At 34.8% G+C, this 13,935-nt stretch overlaps 1 protein-coding gene across 1 annotated transcript in view; it reads left to right on the top strand.

Moving 5' to 3' along the window:
• The window catches only part of LOC121740154 (neural cell adhesion molecule 1-B-like), a 367,043-nt gene that overhangs the window by 44,082 nt on the left and 309,026 nt on the right, over positions 1 to 13,935 (top strand). The gene's annotated exons all lie outside the window — the stretch shown is intronic.

Raw genomic sequence — 13,935 nt, 5'->3', positions numbered from 1 at the left:
AACTATCCTTGGTGCGAAAAATCCAATTTTATAATAAAAAAAAAATAAAAAAAAAAAAATGCTTAGGCTTTATTTTTTGTCTTGTGTAAGATATAACACAGTGATCGCATGTTATTCATATTATCGGCCGCGGTGGAGTCGCAATGGTTTAAAGTAGTATGTTAAAAACACAAAGTAACTATTAATAAAATAAACAATAATTATTGATAAAAACCTAAATCGATTGGACACTCTACCCGATTATATCTTATCGCCCGAAATTTAGAAAAGCAATTAAATATTGACATAGAATTTTCTATAATTAATGGCGTGATTCATGGTAATTATAGTGTAACTAAGTTTCTTTTTAATCATTGATTCTTGCGTGACTCCAAAGTTTCTGATCTTAAAGGTCACGTTATAGAATAAGGATAAAACACCGACTGCTTAAAATAAAATTAAAATTATAATATTGTATGGTGGCTTAAAAGAATAATGCTTTATGTTTCCGTAGCCAAATGGCAAAAAACGGAACCCTTATAGATTCGTCATGTCTGTCTGTCCGTATGTCACAGCCACTTTTCTCCGAAACTATAATATCTATGCTATTGAAACTTGGTAAGTAGATGTAGTCTATGAACCGAATTAAGATTTTGAACGGAAAAAATATAAAAAAATTTAGGAGTCCCCATAGGTACACCGTACAACAGAAACAAAAAAAATCTAACCTATGCGTGTGGTGGTAATCATATTGAGGTTTCTAATATCATTTTTTTAACCTGAATAGTTTGCGAGAGAGACTCTTCCAAAGTGTGCCCCCCTCCCCTCTAACCTCTAAAGTAGGGGTCATGCTAAGTCTAAAAAAAATATATTATGATGTACATTACCTACTATAAAAACTACTAACTAAAATTGGTTTGAACTAGCAAGTAGTTCTTAGGGTTCCGTAGCCAAAGGGTAAAAACGGACCCTATTACTAAGACTTCGTTGTCTGTCCGTCTGTCCGTCCGTCTGTCTGTCCGTCTGTCTCTCTGTCTCCAGGCTGTAACTCCAGAACGGTAATAGTTAGAGAGTTGAAATTTTCACAGATTATGTATTTCTGTTGCCGCTATAACAACAAGTACTAAAATCAAAATAAAATTAATATTTAAGGGGGGCGCCCATACAACAAACGTGATTTTTTTGGCCTTTTTTGCTTTAAATCAATAATGACAACAGGTAGGTACGTGAATTTTTCTCAAAGTTCTTAATTATATGTGAACTTTAATATTTAATAATAATTTTAAAATAAAATACAAAATTAAGGCGGGCTTACATACAAAAAATACAAATTTTGGCCTAATTTTGATCTGTACTGGTACGGAACCCTTCGTGCGCGAGTCCAACTCGAACTTGGCCGATTTTTTATACCTACGTCATAAATGGTAAACTTTAATTTAACTTTCAATAAATCAACTGAAATATGAAAATAAATCAAAAACCTTTTAATTTCATAAAAAATTATGGGCGCCCTTTATGGGCGAGTCCAACTCGCACTTGCCAGATTTTTATTTTAATCTTCAAATACGTTCGTGTGAGGTACCTATAAGATATTTCTTTAAGCGGTATGTGGGTTAATAAGTAATGAATTTACCGTAGATAATATTATCAAGTCAACCTGCAAGCAAATAAAGATGAAAATAATATAATCACATAAAACGCCCTATTCGTTCAAATCTTTAAGTTACACAATAGAAATATCACAGAAAGTAACTTCCAAAAATGAAAATGATGGCTAATGGGTCGTCCATTAGGGAATCTAGGTTTGGCAAGAAATAGGCTGTTCGTCATTTCCGCATGTTCATAAAAAGGGCCACGCAGGTGCAAAAGGGCCTAATAATGCGGACGGGCGAATGCCGATGTGAGTCAAGGTTGTTTTCACATTTGAAGCTTCATTCCTCTTGCTCCTTTTGTGTGAAAAATAAAAATTTGATGATGTAGCGTATGTTAAAACAAAAAAAAAATACAATATAATAATTATAATAACAGGATAAACGATGTTAGTGTGTAGTATGTACTCAGTATTGATTTAAAGTAACTTGTAGTCTATTTCTAAGCTATAATAAATTGTAGGTATGCAGTTAAGGTGACGCCGCGTTAAAGTAAAAAATCCGGGCCTCTCATAGAAAACAAGAAATGGAACAGCAACAGAACGGCGACAAAATGGTTTTTGTTATACCATAAATATAAATTTCACGAGCTTTTGCCCGCAGCTTCGCTCGGGTTAAGAAGTATTATTATATACAAAATTTCATCCCCTATTTTACCCCCATGGAGGTGGAATTGATCAAAATCCTTTTTAGCGGATGTTAACGTTATAATATCTACCTGCATGCCAAATTTCAGCCCGATCGGTCCAGTGGTTTGGGCTGTGCGTTGATAGATCACCATGTCAGTCAGTCACCTTTGAGTTTTATATATATTCATATAAGCTATGGGAAAATTGTAGTGTATGCTTGAACTAATCTATGTACAAATTTTGAGATCTTAAATCACTCTCCTCTGTTGGCAAAATTAGAATCCCTTGTTTTTATAGAGGTCTTTTTGATTAATTATTCTGTGTTATAAAAGTTGACCAATCGTGTTATACTATAGGTCATTTAAAGATAAAGACATGATGAATACTGACAATGAACTTTAATTTCTTAGCTTTAGTCATTGTTGAGAAAAATCAATATCGCTGCAGCCAAATTATCAAGGCGTCACCTTAATAAAATTAACTTTATGTCATGATTCTATGAATGTTAGTCCCAAAATATTCCGTATAAAATACAAAATACCAGACATGCCCGGCGTTCGGTACGGAGAAAAATACAAAAGTAACAAGTAACAAATAAAGAAAATGTCAATAGAAATGAATATTGAAAGTTTGAGACAGGTGATTTCTTGGGCGCGAAGTGGAACGGCTATGGCGTCGACACCCTCAATAAAGTTTTACTGAGGGATCGGAGTAGTAAAGTTTATTAGATTATCGTGTACGTCCAATTTTTGTATAGATGATTTATTGAAGCTTCGACGTATATGAGCTTTGAGCTTCTTCAATTCCGGGTAGTCTTTATAGGGGCAAGTATAATAAAGTAATGATTTTATTTATATGTATAGATATCTTTTAATCAATAATAATATGAGGTCATAGACGTATATAAAATTAGATATTCAATATATCATAATTTTAATGATATTTCTCTACTTAATTAATAATACTATACCATTGTATCATTAACGAAACACTGGTATTATGTATCAATAATTTTATTTTTACAGTTTTATTTCATAAAATAAAACAGTAAAATATATATATTATAACAAGCATATTATAACAACAACAATATCTTATATCTTTAAAAGAGCAACCGGTTTCGGTGACGGTGGCCGGTTTCATTGAAACCAGGCCAGCTACGCAGGAGTAATTTTATAGTGCCCAAGTGTGTGCGCAGTACACAAGAGCACTCTCTATTCCTTTACTCTCATAACCCAGTGGGACGGAAGACCGACACGACCGGCGAGAGATCAGGCGCAGGACCGACTTTTTACATGCCCATCCGATCCGCGCTCTATACCACTAGACCACGGAGGCGTTAAAGCTAGTAATATTAAAGCATTACCAAAAGCAAAGCATTAAAGCATTACTATAGTAGTGCTTTAATGGTGCGCTGCCGGCCTTTTAAGAGGGAATAGGTTAATAGGGGAGGGTAGGGATTGGAAGGGAAGGGAATAGGGGAGGGTAGGGACGGGAATAGGGTAGGGGATTGGGCCTCCGGTAAACTCACTCACTCGGCGAAACACAGCGCAAGCGCTGTTTCACGCCGGTTTTCTGTGAGAACGTGGTATTTCTCCGGTCGAGCCGGCCCATTGGTGCCGAAGCATGGCTCTCCCACGTAATATCAGTATGGAAAAATGTAGCATCCGTTGCGATAAACGAATTTTGGCGCAACGGAGGCGTCGTCTTGTTATAGTATGATTTGCGTACGTTACAAAATTATTAACAAGGATTCTAACCCTGAATACTAAATAAGCAAACCCCATCTCTGCTAATTTATTAACTTGGTCGTGCATTATACCTAACACTATTTGAGTTTTCCGAAATACAATTTTATTCATGGGCATTAAAGCTTAAAATCATTTGCAGCTTTTTTCTAATTAGTAAAATTCACTTTCTATGCAAAGCGTTATATGTTTTGACTGTCACGACTCACGACCAATATGATTCCTTTTTAATCTGATAAAAAGTATCTGATTAACTGGATTTCGTAGAAGGTATTGCGATGCTTCATTTTAGTGTTACAGCGTGTTTTTTTGTTATAAATAACGGTATGATTCATAATGTAAGGTGCATTAGGGAGTGCAATTATACGTGGGAGAGCCACGCTTCGGCACAAATGGGCCGGCTCGACCGGATAAATACCACGTTCTCACAGAAAACCGGCGTGAAACAGCGCTTGCGCTGTGTTTCGCCGAGTGAGTGAGTTTACCGGAGGCCCAATTCCCTAACCCCTACCCTATTCTCTTCCCTACCCTCAACTATTCCCTTCCCTTTCCTACCCTCCCCTATTACCCTATTCCCTCTTAAAAGGCCGGCAACGCACTTGCAGCTCTTCTGATGCTGCGAGTGTCCATGGGCAACGGAAGTTGCTTTCCATCAGGTGACCCGTTTGCTCGTTTGCCCCCTTATTTCATAAAAAAAAAATATTAGGTAGCTCTGAGCTTAATTAATTAAATACGATTATGACGTGACGTAATACAGTTCAATTATGGTAAAGTAAGCTAGGACGCTATAGTTCTTGTTAGGAATAAGGAGATGGCCCCTAGAAGATCAATAATTATATTGTGGACACGCATTGTGCAATATTATTGACCGTCTAGAGTTTAGCCAAATTGGGATTGTCCATTTTTTTTATTGTGCCCACTACAAAAACATTTCGAGGAATAAGGTCAGTGATCGTTATTCTGTATATAATCTAAAAAATACCCATATACCAAGGTTAAACATAATATTCTTAAACAAATATGTTTAACCTTAGTTTGACCTTCAATTACGTTATCACTGGAAAGAATAACGTTAAATTAGCAATAAATTCGACCAACATTACGTTTTGAGCTTTTGGTAAGTTTATCGAATTAGCTTTCACATAAGAGAACTTGCATTTGACGAACCAGCTATTATAAATACGATTGAAAGGAAATTTTACAAAACAAATATTGAAAACTAGATGACGTCCGCAACTCCGTTGCGCTAAAATTCGTATATCGCGCGGGAACCGTACATTTTTTCGGAATAAAAACTATCCTATGTCCTTTCTCGGGACTCAAAGTATCTCCATGCCAAATTTCAGCAAAATCGGTTCAGCGGTTCGCGCGTGAAGAGGTAACAGACAGACAGACAGACAGACAGACGGACAGACAGACAGACAGACACACTTTGCATTTATAATATTGGTATGGATAAACACGAGGAGGAGACGTAGGGCTTGGAAGTCAGTATTTTTTATGACATTTAACACCTTGTTGATATTTACCAATGCTCTTTTTTTATTTTTTTTTATGTTTTCAATGCTGCAGGTCAATTGGCCGCCGATGATGACGTCATAGATCCGAAAACTTTAAATAAAATTATTTAAAAAAAAGTAGCCAATGAATTTGAAATATAATATTTATTTTGTATTCTTAAAATACCCTATTTCAACGAAAAAAAAAAAAAAAGTACGTAAGTGATTACATAAAAATGCCAAGTGCGAGTCGGACTCGCGCACGAAGGGTTCCGTACTATTATAGAGCAAACATAGACCAAAAATTGTGTTTTTGTAATTCATAAATTAAATAATAAAAAATTAAGGGGGCTCCAATTTTAACATTATTCTTAAATATTGAAGTAGACATATAATTAAGGCCTTTTTGAAAATATCAAGTGCCTACCTGTTGCCATTATTGATATCGAGCAAAAAAGGCCAAAAAAATCACGCTTGTTGTATGAAGTCACCTTTAAATATTTATTTTATTTTGTTTTTAGTATTTGTTGTTATAGGGGCAACAGATATTATACATAATATGTGAAAATTTCAGAACTCTAGCTATAGCGGTTCTTGAGATACAGCCTGGAGACAGACAGACGGACAGACAGACGGACAGACAGATGGACAGACAGACATCGAAGTCTCATGAATAGGGTCCCATTTTCACCCTTTGGGTACGGAACCCTAAAAAATGATGGAAATTTGCAAGACTGTAACGTTTTAAATTATGCAATACAACAAAAAAGAGGGACAAGAATGTTTACCTACAATTCGAATTGAAGAAGATGGGGGGGGGTGGATGTAAGAGTACTGCCCCATATCGGGATGATTGGCGAATGGCGATCATTGTGAGATTCCGACATCATAATATTAATACGCGAACGAAAAACTTTGTAACCCCTTTTTACGAAAAATGGGGACACGTAGGTGCATGAAATTTTGCCACTTATGTATGGTGAAGGAGTGCATCGAACTAATATTATTTTGATATTATGCTTTTATCATACATTTTTTTAACAAATAAAACATTACACACACTACAACACACACACATGAGAAATTACAGATTTTTGAGTGACAGGCCTATATATACAAATTATACTCTTACTTATGGCTGAAGTCTGTTGACAACAAGTTGACAAATTGAAAATGGATTATAGTTTTTTTATTGAATCTAAGGTATACTATTAGACAATGCTTACACGGCCAGTCTTAGATCAGCTAAGTCCCAGAGACAAGAGTTAAAAAAAATGATAGTCAATATTTTTTACAAAATATAGGTAGTAGACCTAATATCGTTGAAACTAAGGTCGAATTTCGACCATTGGGCGATCTCTAGTAATGTTAATACGTTCGGCAGTTGACAGCGATAGGCTGATAATGATAATGTTTTGAATTTGCAGAACTCTATGCCAATTACATACAAATTGTATTTAAAACTATAAAAGCCAATTTAGCTGTCTACGTGTGAGGGTAATATACTGTTACGGTTGTGTAGAATTTACGATGTATTTCTACCGCCCTCTACCGCCTTCTACCGCACGGCACGAGCGGGATGTGGACCGAGTGCATCTCATAAAGGCCTTTGCGGAACTCCGCGTTCTGATGAGCATATTTTACAATTTTAACGGAGAAATTCTCTTTATTTCATTTACAAAAACATTATTTCAGTTTTATTTTACAGTTTTAATAGGGAAATTCTCTTTATTTTATTTACACATTTCAACTTTTCAACAAATTAGCTAGTGTTTTGATATAATGCTACTTGTACTATTATTAGTATTATTAGTATCTATTCTGTGATAATGCTAGGAAACGAGAAACCGTATTGCTGCAAATTCTTGATACTAAGGCCCCTTACACTCTGCGACTTTTATCAGCGATGCAGTCGGTCCAACTTTACACACTTGCGCCACTTTAAGCATCGATACCGTCACGATACAGTAGCGATGCTGTCGCGATGCAGAAGCAAAATCAATGCAAAAACCTATGCTGTCGCTCGTGTGCCGCATGGCTCGCGACTTAATGTGAAGGCAACCTAAAAGTCGCAGTGTGTAAGAGGCCTAAAAAAATTTTAATCGCCGTGAAATATTTACAAATCTACTTTTAATTATTACCTACTCGTTTTACAAATGGAAAGCGCGCTGTTTCATTTTTTCGTGCAGTTTGCTTTAATAATTATTGTCACCCTACATTGTTATGTATGTACTCATTGCAGATCTTTTCTATCATGTTTAATTTATTAACGTAATAAATAAATGTTGCTATTTGCTTTTTAAGTTTGTTTATTTAAGGCAAAAACAATCTCAGCTTACAAAAGAAGAATGTCAGTGTGAATACTTATTTCAAGGTAAAGAATCAAGGAAAATTATAGACAAACAAGTATAATTATTATGGACTTACTTACTGAGCTCGTTTTGGTAATAATTTACTACAAAATAACTTAAAACTTAAATGTTTAACTACATAAATTCTAAAACACAAGAAAAAAACAGGAATATTCTCCCAAAATATTCAATAAACTCTTTCAATGTAGACATCTCGGAAAAGTTTACTTGCAAATTGCAATTAACAATCTGCGTCGTGTTTTACGAAACTGTTTCAGTTTTTCCTCCATACCTCCAAATCTATGGAAAATTAAAAAGTCGACTTCGAACTCTGAATTGTGCCGTTAACAATAGTTGCCTCTTTTACTTTCATCTTTCCCTGAAAATTCCAACCCAAAATATAAGCGATTTGGTTCTAAAGAAGACATTTATGTAGAAATATATTTTTTAACCTCTTATTTATAATATAACCATGATGTGCAACTATTCATTTAAGATGTTTTATGTCACTTACGAAACTTAGAAAAGGACCAATAATTGCCTACTGTACTTATGTAGAGTGTGGTTTCTTTTTCAATATGGGGTATAATATTTTTATGAGAAAAATAATCTCTATAGAGAGTTAGGCGTAGCACCACATTCACAACAGAAATATAATGATTGATAATATTATAATTGAAGTAACAAAGTGTGTAGAAAATATAATATTAAAAATAATAACGTAGGAGCTATCTTTTCCTTTGAAATCAATTAATATAGCAGATATATTATAGTACTCTGTAAATAATTCTCGTATGTAGTCGTGCGGAACTTCGTACACGTTAGCACAGAGAAACGTCTCACTGAAATTGAATATTCACTTATATATAAATTTTTCTCATTTCCTACAGAGCAGAGTTTAAGATAAATATAGGTTTTCAATAGCACGAGCTCCGCTGTTTATTCTGCCGCCGCCTCCGGGGGACTGTTTATTTTAAGGAACAAATGCAATTTATTTTATCAGTCCCGATGTGCCTTTTTTACTTTTCCGTGGGTGTTAATTTTATGCGACGAAGATTATTTTCGGATCATTTGGTGTCTACTCGCCTATAGCTTGTTCAGTTGTTTTATTTTTCTTGTTCCTGATTCTTATGCAAATAATATGTATCACCATCTCGAGTCTGGTAGGAGTAGTAAACAATTTAAGAAATATTTGGACGTGAAATTCATATTTATTGCAGTATAATGGAATGAGTGCAAAACAAAATATATTATAGGTACAGTTCTTGCAATCTATGAGCGCGCGGCGCCCTTAGTTGTGTTGGTGACCATATCTATACACGCGTACATGGCTCGCTCGCTACTGACTGCTCCGTTAGGTACGCACACTAACGAAAATGTCTATTTGTATTTCCAACTACAAATAAAGGCTACGCGCGCTTGTAGATTGCAAGAACTATACATCTTTTGTATTAAAATTTTACGATAACTTTGGCACATTACAAACAATAATTACTAAGGTATTTTATTTTGGAAGAGTAGTTTTCCAGTATAGAAGTATTTTTCCAGTATATCACAGTGTTCGTGGCCAGAGTAGCGGGCCAAAGCCTGTCTTTAATGAAAATGTAATTTAAGTACACACCAGTGTGAAGCATCAACCAAAATATATGGGATACAATAACTAAAAATGCTACCGCAATTATTACTTTCATGACAACGCCCAACCAGCATATCGAAACACATTAAGCTGAGGAAAAGTTGAATTATTTTCCATTAGGTACTTGGAAAAGCTTATGCATAAATAACAAAATGTAAATTTACTTAATATGGCTTATGAGAAATTTGACCACTTACTGTAATTTTGTCCACCTGCTCAGTGCCTGGTTTTCTCAATAAAATATGCACAGCGAGGAGCCCGTTGGTTTTAACATAAAAGCAAACGTAGAGGAAGTACTAAATCATAATATTTCGGAGCATAACTTGATGGCAACATTGTGTACATTTTGTGTAATAAACAAAATATGAAAATGAATGATGAAGAGAAACACTCCTAACTATAGAATCATATAGATTACTTTATGAAGGGTTTTATTTGAATGAAAACCTTTTAAACGAAAAATATATTTGCAAATTAGAGGATAGAATTTAAATTTTCCTTTTATTAGGTTTACTCGTGTAACCGTATAAAATGTTTTTTAGAGTTGCGCATAGAAATAAATTGTTGGCGTTGATAGCACGTGTATAATCATTCGATACAACTAACAACTGACACAGGCGGTTAGTCCGCGACTAAACGGTCAGCCGTCGTTCTATGGGCTTGCCGCATCATTTATTCTATAGTATACATGAACTGCACTACGATATTTACTCTGGCTCTTTTTATAGTGCTTAAGAGGGAACGCTAATACTGTTTATCCATACAAACGTATTCCCCAATTTACTTCCTGGACAATGTGTCTAGACAAATATGATTTTTATACAATATTGGGATCTGTTAAAGCTCTACATTCAATTTTTTTTCTAAATTTACTAATAAATAAATATGACCCTTAAAAATCGAAAAAAATGACTGCCCCGTACCTCGCCACTTCACCGACCATAAAACAAATTTGAAAGATCTTCAAGATAAAATAAAAACGTAGAGGCATAGACTCACTCTTTCTGATGATATTAAAAAAAAATAAGATAGGCTCTATTTTGAAGGAGGAATCAGAGGACTACGTTACCTCAATTTACTGTGTCATGTCTGTCTCTATGACTATACAAGTGCCGGCAATATAGTTTCTTTGTTTAAATTCTACTGCTCCCGTGTTCCCTCTTAAGTAAATTTACGTTGATTCTACGAAATAATCTTACAATTTACGATAAATAGTTTATGCCATTTCGGTATAATGAAACGTCATAATGGTATTTTTATCAAATAAAAAAAAAACATTCTGGATAGATCGGAACACAAATCTGCGGGTAGTTGAATATCTTCAACAAGTTTGACATCTGTCACTTTCGAAATGTCGAGAATAAAGAAGCATATTATAAATTCTAATCACAGTAATATGAAGTCTACGATAAATGCAATAAATAAGTTCAGGTTGCAACAGTCTGGCTTATTGAAATTCTGTGTCAAATGTCTTCACACTGTGCCTTTTTCTGTTCGTCAAGGGCATGCGTTATAACGCAGTCAGCAGCGAACATGAGGCATGCCCGCGACGCATGCCCTCTGACCGTATCCAAAACTTCAAAAATGACAATATTGGCGTTGCGTTTCTTGACGCATTCAATTATTGAATGCGCCAATATGAAGTTGATGACGAAAATTGAAGATGAAAGTGCACAGTGTGGACATATCTAATGACTATTCATTTGAGCACGACGTCTATTTGATTGATGAAATAATTATCAAGGGACAAAAACCACATATCCACATATTTTTAGTCCTGGGGTGAATTTAATTTGCTCTTTAGGGAGACCCAGAACTCATTTGTAATTTGTTAATATTCTAATAGTTTCAAAGGTTAATTTTAATATTTTATACGCTCACATGCGTTTGTTTTGATAATTTAAATGAGTAATATTTCAGTAGCTCAAGTCGTCATTACTAATTTGTGCTTGAATTAAAATAGATTCAGCGTTAGAAATAATAATGAAAACTCCATTAGGTTATAATATATTTTGTATATAACATGTATAATGTACTATCAGAGACGTTGATTCCTAGGCAGATGGGGGACTTACGTAGTTTGGTCGCGTTACGTGAAACCCAGCCGACAGATCACAATTATTAACATTGAATTGACATGATCCGACCAAATAACGTTGGTCTGCTAACTGCCTAGGAATCAATTTCCTTGATAATACATTGTTGACTTTACGTACTAAATGGTACTAACTAAATAACTAATGCCTAGGTAATTCCGTCGGTTTATTCAGACTCGTTTCGTTAATTTTAGGTACGCAATTTTTTTAAATCAAATCAAATCAAAATTGTTTTATTTCTGAATAAATTAAAATAAATGTTTTCAGAAAGTCCTACATGATGCCTACCACCGGTAAAGTATAGAGCATAGATTTCGTATTGAAATTGTATTGTAAATTGTAATTCAAGAATCATTATATTATTATTTTTGCCATTTTTTACATTTGTCTTCAAGTTTCGGATCAACGTTACTTTATCGTTCCCAGCACGTTCGTTGCAGAGGTTCCGAGCAAGATGTATAAGGGGTAGCACAGTTTGCAGATTAGCCTGTTCCGTACATTCCCTATAGCAAAATCAGGCATCAGGAACCACAAAAATTAAATCGACTCTGGCTGCGACAAAAAATAGTCTCATAACCGCAACGCGTATTGGGCCTGATTTATCTACGACCTCCGAGAGGGCCTCCAGAGAAAATATTATTCTAGTGTTGCCAGCACACAAAACCTCGTTTGCGTAGGACTTAAATTCGGCTCCGAATAAATTAAAATATGAAATAATACGCTGTGATTCCAATTATTACGTTAGATATTAAGATGTTTATTTTTAGACTTTAAAATAATTTTCACAAGCTCGTTTACGTCAGAGAATGATTTATATTAATTATTACTAAAAGTAAGATGACGTTCACGTTGATTTCTCAATTAGTTTTTGTACAATAATATGTAAAGTGAATATAATATCTACACATCTACATAATATCTACAGTCTACACCTATTTATTTTAAACCCAGCCTGGGTTTAAAGTAAAATAGGTGTAGATATTGGTACATATAATATTTTATTAGCAGGGAATTTATTTGATCAATATTCATATTGTCATTGTGGCATTGAAAAGAAAATCCCATGGCTAAAGGTGCTCCCTCACCTGGAGAATTCGTTTGTGATGTGACTGATAACGTGTATCATTACAATGTGCACTTTGTAATGATACAGTTTGTAATATCTTGATACAACTTGTAACATCAACTAGCTATGGAATTCTCAAAGTCGAATGTTAAATTACACGCGAACGCTCGTCAGTCAGGGAGATAGTATTGTAATGTAATGCTCAAAGTTGTTACATTATTCAAAAACGAATCTATAATGTTACATTACAAGTGAATGCTCGCGGTAAGGCAGCACCTTTAATATATACGCGGATAGGAAGAATTACCTATACAAAATATTTTCCCAATTGCCATGCTTTCTTTTATGTACAAGGCCGAAAGAAAATATTACGGGAACAAAATAACTTTCACTATATTCGACGTGCCTGAAAACAACATAATATTGTTTTCTTGTAATATTATAAGTTTTTTTAAATAAACCTCTCCATAACACACCCTATTTGAAGTTTTTAACCCAGTTAAATACTAGCATAGATAGCACTAAGTTCTGCAAAAAAATATGCTCGGCATTGTATATTACCTGATGATATTGCATTGCTCATAATCCATCGAAAAACTCGCAGAGCGGATATTTTCATAGCGCATTATAAACCGTCGTAGTATGTAGTGGCTTTCCCCGTCCATATTATTTACGAGGTACGATGCAGTCCCAGAGGCGAAATTTATTCATGGGTATAATAAAATCCATCGGGCTACAGTACGATGGCCAGGCCAACCAGGTTAATTCTCGTTTGAATTTTGTACGAGCCTTGGCACTTATCTTCTGACATTGTTTAAAATAAAATAGCTCTAAGTATGTGGGCTATTTCCGCAATATTATCATACATATTTTGTAGAGCATATTTGTATTCGAAAATGACTGACAATACTGGTATTTTGCATCATATTTACAAGTAATACCACAGACCACCTTAGTCTTAGATAATACTCAGCAAAACTACCCCTAAAAATTCTATGAACAATGAAAATGTACCATCGGGGACATTTATTCCTAGACAGTTGACGGCTTACGTCATTTGGTCGGGTTATTTATGTCAATTCATTATTAGTCGTGATTTGACGGCTAGGTTTGACGTAACAACCAAATTATGTAGGTCCGCCATCTGCCTAGGGATCAACTTCTCTGAATATACATGAAGGTATTAATTACATTTTGGTTGTCTAACTACTAACAACTAACTACGTGTTCATCACATACATTGGACCGGTTTCGATGTCCCTAAAAGAGTGCTAGTATTAGA

Source organism: Aricia agestis, chromosome 1 (genome assembly GCF_905147365.1).
Source record: "Aricia agestis chromosome 1, ilAriAges1.1, whole genome shotgun sequence".
In the NCBI taxonomy this organism is placed as follows: Eukaryota; Metazoa; Arthropoda; class Insecta; order Lepidoptera; family Lycaenidae; genus Aricia; species Aricia agestis.
The sequence above is the reverse complement of the archived record's forward strand: the minus strand, read 5'-3'. Positions and strand labels throughout refer to the sequence as shown.